This window comes from Dasypus novemcinctus, chromosome 31 (genome assembly GCF_030445035.2).
Source record: "Dasypus novemcinctus isolate mDasNov1 chromosome 31, mDasNov1.1.hap2, whole genome shotgun sequence".
NCBI lineage: Eukaryota > Metazoa > Chordata > Mammalia > Cingulata > Dasypodidae > Dasypus > Dasypus novemcinctus.
Genome location: NC_080703.1, coordinates 45,201,353 through 45,214,045, shown reverse-complemented (window position 1 = coordinate 45,214,045; position 12,693 = coordinate 45,201,353).

The window sequence follows — 12,693 nt, the reverse complement described above, 5'->3', positions numbered from 1 at the left end:
TGAACAGACCATAACTATCACAAATAGTGAGAAGCAACTGTATATTATTTTCAAATAATAAGATGAAATGTTTTAATTCCAGAATTTAAATCTGTCACCAATCAAATTAGTTCTAAAATATGAATAAACCCAGCTTTAGCAAAAATATCCCTAATGAAAAACACAATGAGAAATTTTACGAGATAATAGCTCAATGCTTCCTTATCTCTGAAGCAAACAAACTGTAGTAAATCCTTATTATTGAGTGCCTTCCAAGATAATATCTTATTAATTTGTCATAAATATTTTCTATACTATCTCATATAATCAGGAAAAGGTGTTCTAGTTAATCCAAAATTCTGGTTAACTTTAGACCAATTTTCAAAGAAATATGTGTCATATATCATCCCATCTCATGCCTATTATTTGTTGGACTGTTCATTTGTAATGACCACTGTGCTAAGGACTTTAATGCACCATTTCATTTAATTCTCAAAACAAGCCTGTAAAAGAAGGTTCTGTTTTCATCTCCACTTTTCGGACAAGGAGCCTGAGACTGTAGGAGGGTGTTTAGTTTCCCAATGTCCTAGCCCTAGAAGGCAGAAGAGCCTTTCAAAACAGGTCTCTTGGATTTCAAAGGCCATGAGCTGAACACTAAGCTTTTTTTTTTTTTTTTAACATAGAAGCGCTGCTAGCTGTGATAACCCTCTTTCTTCAATCACCCAGAGTCACTTCTGATTGTCATTTTACTGAAAATTTATGTTTGAGATTTTAAAATAAAAAACAGTGCAGCTCTTTCATGCTATGTTCATAGTGCATTTCTCAGAATAACGTGGAAGGCCTGCAATTTGTGTTTTATTCCCATCAACATCAATTTTATAATACTATATTATCTTTTTTTAATTGAAAAATCTATTTTTATAGCAATGTTACAAGTTACTTAGTTAACACAAGATTTTAACTACAATAACAATAAATCTGCTTTAGTTAGTGGTTACATACCCCCTTATTTTTTTTTAGGTTTTTATTTATTTTTAACTTTATTTTGTACATATAATAATTGAAAATATAAATAACCAGAAACAAAAAAGAAAACACAGTAGAATAAAAACATACATTTCTCAGTTAAATGTACTGGGTACATATATATATATATATATATATATATATTTTAATCACACCATATGTTACACTATATATTTGATTCATAGTAATGCAATCATACAGTATTTGTCCTTTTGTGTCTGACTTGCTTCACTCAACCTAATGTCCTCCAGGTTCATCCATGTTGTCATATGCTTTACGACTTCATTTCTTCTTATACCTGCATAATACTCCATTGTGAGAATACATCACAGTTTGCTTATCCATTCATCTGTTGATGGACACCTGTCATTTCCAACTTTTGGCCATCATAAATAATGCTGCTATGACCATCAGTGTGCATATGTTTCTTCATGTCACTGCTCTCAGTTCTTCTGGGTATATACCCAGTAGTGGTATTGCAGGTTCACATAGCAAGTCTATATTCAACTTCTTTAGGAGCTGCCAAAGAGTCCTCCACTATGGCTGTGCCATTCTGCATTCCCACCAACAGTGAATAAGTGTTCCTATCTCTCCACATCCTCTCCAACACTTGGAGTTCTCTGTCTTTTTAATAGTGGCCATTCTGATAGGTGTGAAATGATATCTCATTGTATTTTTGATTTGCGTTTCCCTACCCATTAGTGATGTTGAGCATTTCTTCATATGTTTTTTGCCATTTATATTTCTTCTTTGGACAAATGTTTATTCAAGTCTTTTGCCCATTTTTTAATTGGGTCATTTGTCTTTCTGTTGTTGTGCTGTAAGAGCTCTTTACATATCATGGATATTAAACCCTTTTCTGACATGTGATTTCCAAATGTTTTTTTATCCCCCCCTTGTGGATTTTTTTGCTTGCTGTCTGTTCTCTATGTCCATTTGCTGTGCATTCTTCTGTCTATATTTATTTATTTTATTTCCCCTCCCCCCTTGCGGCTTGCTTGCTCTCTGTGTCTATTTGTTGCATGTTCTTCTGCTCTTCTGTGTTTTTGCTTGTTTCCCTTTTTTTGTTGTTGTTCTTGCGTCACCTTGCTGAGTCAGCTCTCCACAGTACTTGCAGGCTGGGCGGTGCTCCGCAGCATGCAGGCGAGCTTGCCTTCACAAGAAGGCCCCAGGACGTGAACCCAGGTCCTCTCATCTAGTAGACAGGAGCCCAACTGATTGAACCACAGTCACTTCCCTCCAAATATTTTTTTTCCCATTGAGTCAGCTGCCTTTTCACCCTTTTAACAAAGTCCTGTGAGGTTCAAAAGTGTTTAATTTTGAGGAGGTCCGATTTATCTCTGTTTTCTTTTGTTGCACGTGCTTTGGGAGTAAGGTCAAGAAACCACCACCTACTACAAGTTCTTTAAGATGTTTCCCTAGTAGTTTTCTTCTAGTAGTTTTATGGTCCTGGCTTTTATATTTAGGTCTTTGATCTATACTGAGCTGATTCTTGTATAGGGAGTGAGATAGAGGTCCTCTTTCATTCTTTTGGTTATAGATATCCAGTAGTCCCAGCATCAATTGTTGAAGAAACTGTTTTGTCTCTTTACCATTAACTTGGTAGGTTTGTCAAAAACCAGTTGACTGGATAGGTGAGGGTTTATTTCTGTATTCTCAATTCTATTTCACTGTTCGATGTGTCTATCTTTATGCCAGTACCATTCTGTTTTAACCACTGTAGCTTTGTAATATGTTTCAGGATCAGGCAGCAAAATTCGTCTCACGTTGTTCTCTTCTTTTAGAATCCTTTTGACTGTTTGAATGCATTTTCCCTTCCAAATGAATATAGTAATTGCCTTTTCTAATTCCAAAAAGTAAGGTGTTGGGATTTTGATTGGTGTTGCATTGAATCTATAAATCAGTTTGGATAAGATGGACATCTTCACGATATTTATTCTTCCAGTCCATGAACATGAAATGTCTTTTTTTCATTTGTGTAGCTCTTTTGAAATTTCTTTTAGCATGTTTTGTAGTTTTCTGCATATAGGTCCTGTACTTCTTTGGTTGAATTAATTCCTAGGTATTTGAGCCTTTTTGTTGCTAATGAAAATGGAATTTTCCCCCTGATTTCCTCCTCACATTGTTCAGTACCAGTGTACAAAAACACTGCTGATTTTTACATGTTCATCTTTCATCCTGCCACTTTGCTTAACTTGTTTACTAGCTCCAGAAGCTTTGTCATGGATACTTCAGAATTTTCTAAGTACAGGATCATGTCATCTGCAAAGAGTGAGAGTTTTCCTTTCTCTTTTCCTATTTGGAATGCTTTAAACATTTTTTTTTTTCTTTTTGTCTAATTGCCCTAGCTAGAACTTCTAGTACAATATTGAATAATAATGGTGACACTGGGCATACTTGTCTTGTTCCTAATCTCAGAAGGAAAGCTTTCAACCTTTCCCCATTGAGTATGTTGGCTGTGGGTTTTTCATATATGTCTTTTATCATACTAAGGAGTTTTCCTTCTATTCCTATCTGTTTAAGTGTTTTAATCAAAAAGGATGCTGCATTTTGTCAAATACCTTTTCTGCTTCTGTATTGATTGAGATTATCATGTGGCTTTTCCCCTTCAATTTGTTAATGTGGTGTATTATGTTGTTTGATTTTCTTATGTTAAACCAGCCTTACATACAAGGAATATATCCCACTTGGTAGTGATGTGTAAGTCTTTTTTTTTTTTTTAAAGATTTTATTTATTTTTATTTAATTCCTTCCCCCCCCCCCCCCTCCGTTTGTCTGTTCTTGGTGTCTGTTTGCTGCGTCTTGTTTCTTTGTCCGCTTCTGTTGTCGTCAGCGGCACGGGAAGTGTGGGCGGTGCCATTCCTGGGCAGGCTGCTCTTTCTTTTCGCGCTGGGCGGCTCTCCTCACGGGCGCACTCCTTGCGCGTGGGGCTCCCCCACGCGGGGGACACCCCTGCGTGGCAGGGCACTCCTTGCGCGCATCAGCACTGCGCATGGCCAGCTCCACACGGGTCAAGGAGGCCAGGGTTTGAACCGCCGACCTCCCATATGGTAGACGGACGCCCTAACCACTGGGCCAAAGTCCGTTTCCATGATGTGTAAGTCTTTTGATATGCTGTTGGATTTGATTTGCAAGTATTTTGTTGAGAATTTTTACAGCTATGTTCATTAGAGAGATTGTTCTGTAGTTTTTTCTTGTGGTATCTCTATCTGGCATTGGTGTTAGGGTGATGTTGGCTTCATAAAATGTGTGAGTAATTTTCCTTCCTCTTCAATTTTTTGGAAGAGTTTAAATAGGATTGGTGTTAATTCTTTCAGAATGCTGGTAGACTTCACCTGTGAAACAATCTGGTCCTGGGCTTTTCTTTGCTGGGAGATTTTTTTTTCTTTTTTCTTTCTGTCTTTATTTCTTTTTTTTAATGGTACATTAAAAAATATGAGGGAGAGGGGCGGGGCAAGGTGGTGACTGAGTGAGCACACCTGAGTTTCTCTCCTGCAAAGAAGCGGCTGGGCAGCGTTGGAAATTCTTCAGGACCAGGCTGTTTCAGGATTTCGCAGGGCAGGAGGTATCTGAACATTGATTTGGTGGGAAGGTAACAGAGAAAATTCGTGAATAAGATATAATTGAGACTCTATTACACAGAGGTGGGAGCTGCACGGGGGACGCTCCCTCCTGGGGTGGGCAGAGCCACCGCAGCACTGGTGTGATTTCTGGGTCTGCGGTACTGGGGAATTCATAAGCCCTGAGCAGGCTATTGGGGGGTTGATAGGACAGGAGGCCTTCGCAGACTGATTTGGGGAGGCAAACGGGAGTTTTTTTTGCAAAGCGGGGAATTTTTTATTGAGGACACAAATAATAGCACTTCCGCCTGGAGCCCCGCCCCCTGAAGGCCGGCTGCTGATCTGAAGCAGCCTTAAATTTGTCACAATAAAGAGACATCATCAGGAGACTGTTTCAGGGCCTGCAGGGTGGGAGACGTCTGGAAGCCAATTAGGGGAATATTTTGCGAAGCGTGGTAATTTCAGTTTTGGACTCTGTTATAGGCGTTTCTGGCTGGAGCCCCACCCCCGGGCCTGGCTACTGATCTGCGTCATTAAATTGGCTGCAGTGTAGAGGCGCCCCCAGGTGGCCGTTCTGGGGGCTTACAGGGTGGGAGGTGTCCTGAAGTCGAATTGGTGATACAGCCACAGAATAGACCCAGTGAGTGAGTGAATTGAGGGGTTCAGACACATAGGTTAGAGTTTGCGGATGTGACCTTACCCATAGGGCTGGCATGCAGCTGCGGGGATCCCTGAAGGCTGTGTTGCACTGCGGTGCTCCCAGGCTCCCTGTTAACCAGATTTGAGGGTGCCAGGTCTGAGTCCCCTAAACTCTGGTGGCCCACACCCCAGAGACTCACACCTCTTGAGTCTTCAATATCTCAGACTTTCCATCCCTGAATCCATCATGCCCTGATGTCCGTCTGAGGTCCTTGAATGTCCTAGCCCTCAGCATTTGTGTTTTTTCTTTTTTGTTTTGTTTTGCTTTGTTGTGTTTTTATTTTTATTTTATTTTTTTTATTTTTTAATGTCCTGATTGCTAACATTGCATTATCTCCTAGTCTTTTCTCCCAGCGTATCCCCCATAGACTTTTTTTTTTTTCAGTTATTTAGGAGGATTCTTTTGTTGTTGCTGTTGTGGTTGTTCTACATCTTTTTTTTTTCTTTTCCATACTTATTCCCCTCCCTTTACCCACCCCCTTTTTCTTTCTTCCTTTCTTCTCTTTTTTTTTCTCTCTCTCTCTTGTCCCTCATTTTCTTCTTATTTTATTTTATCTTAATTATACAATAGGTGCTGCAGGGAACACCTCACATTTGCTGGGTTTCCTCATTCTCCGCTGCCTCATTTCTGTGTGAATTGATTTTGGCTACCTACACTATTCCCTTTCCCCTACATCTTGATATCCTCCATCATCTACTGTCTCTCCTATATTCCACCTCCCTTTCTTTGATCCACAAAGTGTCTAACTCTTAATTTCTAATACTTTGTTTTGTTTTCTGTCTTTTATCCACTCTTGAAACTATTGCCTTTTTTTTCTCTTTCCCTCTCTCATGAAAACACTAGCCTTTTAATTCATACCATATTCCTCCCATATTCAGTCAACTACCTCATTATAGGTACTATACCTACTGCTACAACTCTACACAACTTACATGAATCTAATATCCATCATCTACTATCTCTCCTATATTCCACCTCCCTTTCTGTGATCCACAAAGTGTCTAACTCTTAATTTCTAATAACTTTGTTTTGTTTTCTGTCTGCTTTCCACTCTTGAAACTATTACCTTTCTTTTCTCTTTCCCTCTCTCATGAAAACAATAGCTTTTTAGTTCATACCATATTCCTCCCATATTCAGTCGTCTACCTCATTATAGGTACTCTACCTACTGCTATAACTCTACACAATTTACATGAATCTAACTGCCATCCTCCCAGATCTCATATTGTTGCTTTGTTAACATATATCACCAATACTACGTTACACTTTATCCTTGCTTACACAATTGCCTTTCCCCTGCACTAATATTTCCTTTAAAGTGAAATTAACCAGCAATAATAAATAAGACTAAGAAGAACAAAGTGACAAAGAGAAGATATAACACTTATGCAAAAACAACAGCTAATTAATCTCCAAGACTAGACAAAGAAGCTAAGGAACTGATTAAACCCGTCAAGATAAAATGATGACCAGACAGCAACAAAAATCTACAAACCAAACCAGTAATCAGGAAAACATGGCTGAATCCAATCAACAAACTAAAAACCAGGAAGGAGAGCAGAACTTCGCACAAGCAATGAACAACACATTAAACAAATTGTACACCATGACCAAGTGGGATTCAATCCAGGTATGCAAGGATGGTTCAACATAAGAAAATCAATCAATGTAATACACCATATAAACAGATTGAAGGAAAAAAATCACATGATTATAACTATAGATGCAGAAAAAGCATTTGACAAAATATAACACACTTTCTTGATAAAAACACTCCAAAAGATCGGAATACAAGGAAATTTTTTGACATAGTGAAAAAGAAAAACGAAATTGGAGGAATCACACTACCTGACTTCAAAACATACTACAAAGCTACAGTAGTGAAAACAGCATGGTATTGGCATAAGGAGAGACACACAGACCAATGGAATTGAATTGAAAGTTCTGACATAGAACCTCATATATATAGCCATATAATATTTGATAAAGCCACCAAACCCTCTCAACTGGGAGAAAATGGCCTATTCAACAAATGGTGCCTGGAGAACTGGATAGCCATATGTAGAAGAATGAAAGAGGATTACCATCTCACACCTTATACAAAGATTAACTCAAGATGGATCAAAGACCTAAATATGAGAGCCAAGACCATAAAGACCTTGGAAAGCAGTGTAGGGAAACATCTACAAGACCTTGTAATAGGAAATGGCTTCACAAATATCACACCAAAAGCACGAGCAGCAAAAGAACAAATAGATAAATGGGACTTCCTCAAAATTAAAGCCTTCTGCACCTCAAAGGAGTTTGTCAAGAAAGTAAAAAGGGAGCCTACACAATGTGAGAAAATGTTTGGCAACCATATATCTGATAAGAGACTTATAACTTGCATATATAAAGAACTCCTATATCTTGAAAATAAAAAGATAAACAACCCATTTAAAAAATGGGGAAAAGATTTAAACAGACACTTCTCCAAAGAAGAAATACAAATAGCTAAAAAGCACATGAAAAAATGCTCCAAATCTCTAGCTATCAGGGAAATGCAAATCAAAACTACAATGAGATACCATCTTACTCCTATAAGATTGGCAGCTATGAAAAAAACAGAAGAATACAAATGCTGGAGAGGATGTGAAGAAATGGGAACACTCATCCACTGCTGGTGGGAATGCAGAAGGTTCCAACCATTCTGGAGGACAGTTTGGTGGTTTCTCAAAAAACTAACCATAGATTTGCCATATGACCCAGCAATACCACTACTGGGTATATACCCAGCAGAACTGAAAATAAGGACACAAACTGATATATGCACACCAATGTTCATAGCAGCATTGTTCACTATCGCCAAAAGTTGGAAACAACCCAAATGCCCATCAACAGATGAGTGGATCAATAAAATGTGGTATATACATACAATGGAATACTACTCAGCTTTAAGAACAAATACACTACAAACACACATGATAACATGGATGAATCTTGAGAACCTTATGTTGAGTGAAGCAACCCAGGCAGTGAAGGACAAATACTACATGACCTCAATGATATGAAATAAGCAAGCTGCCTCAGAGAGCTAGAGACTGTAAGATAGGCTTACAGGAAATCGGGGGGTGGAGGAAGGATGTGAGCTGATGTCTGCAGGGGTGGAATCTGTGATGAGCTGGCGGTAAGTATGAGCACAAAGAAGAGATAAAATGGGGGCAAGGGGTTGCCTTTGGGTGGGGCTTTGCGGGTTTGAGGGGGGCTGGGGATGGGCGGATGGGTAATATTGTCCAAAAAATTGGGGGGAGGGAGGGGCAACATACGAACATAGGAGATTGTCAGGTGTTGGTTGAGAGTAAAATGCTAAGAAAACTGTATCAAAATATTATTAGGAGGGTTACCTGTTTAGGATGCTCGGAGGGGATGGTCTGATGCAGGACGGACTCCTGGGGAGTGTCTGAGTGCTCATTTTGCCAGAGTGGGTTGTACCATTAGGTAGAGACCCAAGTAGTGAGAGTGGGAGTGGACCCACATCCTGGGGAGGACTAATGCCATCAAATAGAGGGAACTGTATCTCTCGAGAGAAAGGGTGGCTCCCAGGGCATTAGGGCAGTTGAGCAAGTCAGGCCCTGATCACTGTTGCAAGTATCTCTGGACGTGGCTCCTCAGGAAATGGAGATTGGCTGTCACTGTGGGCCCCAAAGGGAGGGGAAAATGGATGTTGAATGGATGGAACCAAGGTAAATGTGGGGGCAAGAGAGGAGTTTCATGAGAGTACACAAGGATGGATGTAAAACATGTAATATTATACCAAAAACATATAGGGGATGACAGACTAATAATGTAAACCATAATGTAAAACATAGGATAACTAAAAAATTTAGAAAACTGTATAGCCTAAAGTATGGACCACAATGTAAGCACAGATGTCACCTTGTTTGAAAGCTATTGTCTCGGAGTCTGTACATCAGTTTCAGTAAATATGATATGAATAAGTTAAAAGATTATCGCTGTGGAAGGGAAAAGGTTTTATGGTGGATGTGTGGGAGTACTGTATATTGTATATATGAATTACTGTGATCTAGGGCTCTTGTGAAGAGAAGCTCAATAATTAGGAAAAAAGAAAAGAAGAAGATAGAAAGTAGAATTTTTCCAAATCAATATGTATTCTATATCTAACCTTTAAACTCATCACTACATTCCATTTTACTAGTAAGGGAACCTGACATTATGTTGGGCTTCACTTTCCAGGAAGTTTTGGATCACAGAGTGGTTCAACAATGACAGTGGAGGAAAACTGGTATGGGATGTTAATGACAGGCGATATATGGTTGACAGGGAGTTATACAGGGCATGTGTCCAGGGTGCATGGAAATGTTTGGATATACTCATAGTGGAAACAATTAAAAACAACAGCTTGGGGGGTACTGGGTTACTGGCCAGGGGGGCTCTGTCATGGTCCCTAGGGGAGCAGCGGCAGTCCCCTAGGTGCAACGGTAAGGACCAGGAAGGAATGAAGGTCCAACAGTGAGCCCCTGATACTAATGACTATGCTTGTGAGCTTATACACCTGAAATAAGAACAAGGCCTAGAGCAGCACTGTGCCTAAGAGTTCCCTCCTGACAGCCTCCGTGTTACTCAAATGTGGCCAGTCTCGAAGCCAAACTCAGCATGTAAATGCAATGCCTTCCCCCCAGCGTGGGACATGATACCCGGGGATGAGCCTCCCTGGCACCGAGGGATCACTACCAAGTACCAGCTGATGACGTAACTAGAAAATGACCTTAAATTAAAGGTTCAACGTGGACCAGCAGAATATCCCTGTCTACATATAATAACAGGAGTTAAAAATGCTGTTTGACCTAAAGTAAGGGGGAAATGGAAAAGACAAATGAGTTCATATGGCTATGAGTTTCTAAAAAAGAGTCTGGAGGTTGTCAGAAGGATTGCCCTTATGCACACCTAAACAGAGTCTCAGAGACAGATAAAGTAGATACAACCCCAGATATTGGTCCTTTTGAGGGCTAAAGAGACCCACAGGTTCTATGGTCATGATAGATGGGGTTCACTGCCATGCCAGTTGGCCCTTCTTTGGTGCTGGTGTTTCTGCGTGATGGAGCTGGACTTGGGATCTCTTTTCACAAGACTTTCATGCTACTTTACTGGAATTGTAGTTGGTGCTGGGGCTTAAGATATATCTAGGGGATTTGAATCTCTGGACTGACAATATGATAGCCAGGCCCTGAGCCTCAACAGACTTCAGCTCCTACACTCTGATTTATTGGACTTACCCCACTCAGCTAACATGGAGTTAAAGAATGTCAACCACCACACCATGGAGCCTAGAGTGCCTACAACTGAAAGCAGGAGGATTGCATCCAATATCCATGTGGAATCTAAACCCCCTCTTGACGTAGATGTGGAATGGACTCAACCAAGCCAAGATCCACAGAAAGGAAGAATACAGTAAGGATCAGAGTGGACTTAATGATATTCTATTCATGAACTATTGTGGTTAATAATCGAGAAAATGTGGCATTGGTGTGGAAAAAGTGGCCATGGTGGCTGCTGGGTGCGGGGAATGGGAGGTAGAAATGAGAAGTGGAGGCATTCTCAGGACTTGGAGTTGTCCTGGGTGGTGCCCCAGGGACAATTGCCGGATGTTGTATGTCCTCCCATGGCCCACTGGATGAACGTGGGAAAGTGTGGGCTATGGTGTGGAACATGGGACATGGGGTCAGCGATGCTCGGAGATGTACTCACCAGATGCAATGGATGTGACATGATGATGGGGGAGAGTGTTACTGTGGGGGGGGGAGTGGTGGGGTGGGGGTGGTGGGGGTGAATGGGGACCTCATATATATTTTTTGAATGTAATATCTTTTAAAAAAATGAATAAATTGAGTAGAATTTGGAAATAAAAAATATGAGGTCCCCATATACCCCCATCCCCTTCCCCTCACTCCTCCCCCCATAACAACAACCACCTCCATCATCATGAGACATTCATTGCACTTGGTGAATAACTCTGAGTACCACTGCACCTCATGGTCAATGGTCCACATCATAGCCCACACTCTCCCACAGTCCACCCTGTGGGCCATGGGAGAACATACAATGTCCAGTAACTGTCCCTGCAGCACCACTCAGGACAACTCCAACCCCCAAAAATGCTCCCACATCACATCTCTTCCTCCCACTCCCTATCCCCAGCAGCCACCATGGCCACTTTCTCCACACCAATGCCACATTTTCTTCAATTACTAATCACAATAGTTCATGAATAGAATATCAGTAAGTCCACTCTAATCCATACTCTATTCCTCCATCCTCTGGACCCTGGAATGTTTGTGTCCACTTCACATCTATATCAAGATGGGGCTTAGATTCCACATGGATGCTGGATGCAATTCCCCTGCTTTCAGTTGTAGGCACTCTTGGCTCCCTGGAGTGGTGGTTGATCTTCTTCACCTCCATGTTAGCTGAGTGGGGTAAGTCCAATAAACCAGTGGGTAGGAGTTGCAAGTCTGTTGAGGCTCAGGGCCCGGTTATCACATGGTCAGTCCAGAGATTCAGGTCCCCTGGGTATACACTAAACCCCAGTGCCAACTACAGGTCCAGTAAAAGTAACAGGAGAGGCTTGTGAACAAAGATCACATCCCAGTCCAGCGCCATCACACAGAAACACAAACTCCAAATTAGGGCCAACTGACATGGCACTGAACTCGATCACTCGATCTGCCATGACCATAGAAACTGTGGGTCTCTGTAGCCCTCAAAAGAACCAACACATAAAGTTGTATCTACTTTATCTGTTTCTAGGACTCTGCTGAGGTGTGCATAAGGGTGACCCCTCTGATAACCTCCCAGCTCATTTTGGAGACTCATAGCCAAATAAACTCATTTGTCCATTCCATTTCCCCCTTTTATTGAGGTCAAAAAGCATTTTTAACTCCTGGTATTATATGTAGACTGAGATATTCTGCTGGTCCGAGTTGACCCTTTTATTCAAGGTCATTTTCTAGTTACATCATCAGTTGGTATGTGGTAGTAATCCCTCGGTGCCAGGGAGGCTCATCCCCGGGACTCATGGCCCATGCTGTGGGGAAGGCAACACTTTTACATGCTGAGTTTGGCTTAGAGACTGGCCACATTTGAGCAACACAGAGGCTCTCAGGAGGTAACTCTTAGGCACCCTGCAGCTCTAGGCCTTGTTCTTATTTCAGGTGCACAGGTTCACAAGCCTAGTCATTAGTATCAAGGGCTCATTGTTGGACCTTCCTTCTTTTTTGGTCTTTGCTGTTGCACTTGGGGGATTGTTGCTGTTCCTTTAGGGACTGTGATAGAGCTCCCCTGGCTAGGAACTCAGCACTCCCTCAGTTGTTGTTTTTAATTGTAACCACTATGAAAATATCCAAACATTTTTATGTACCCTGGATATATGCC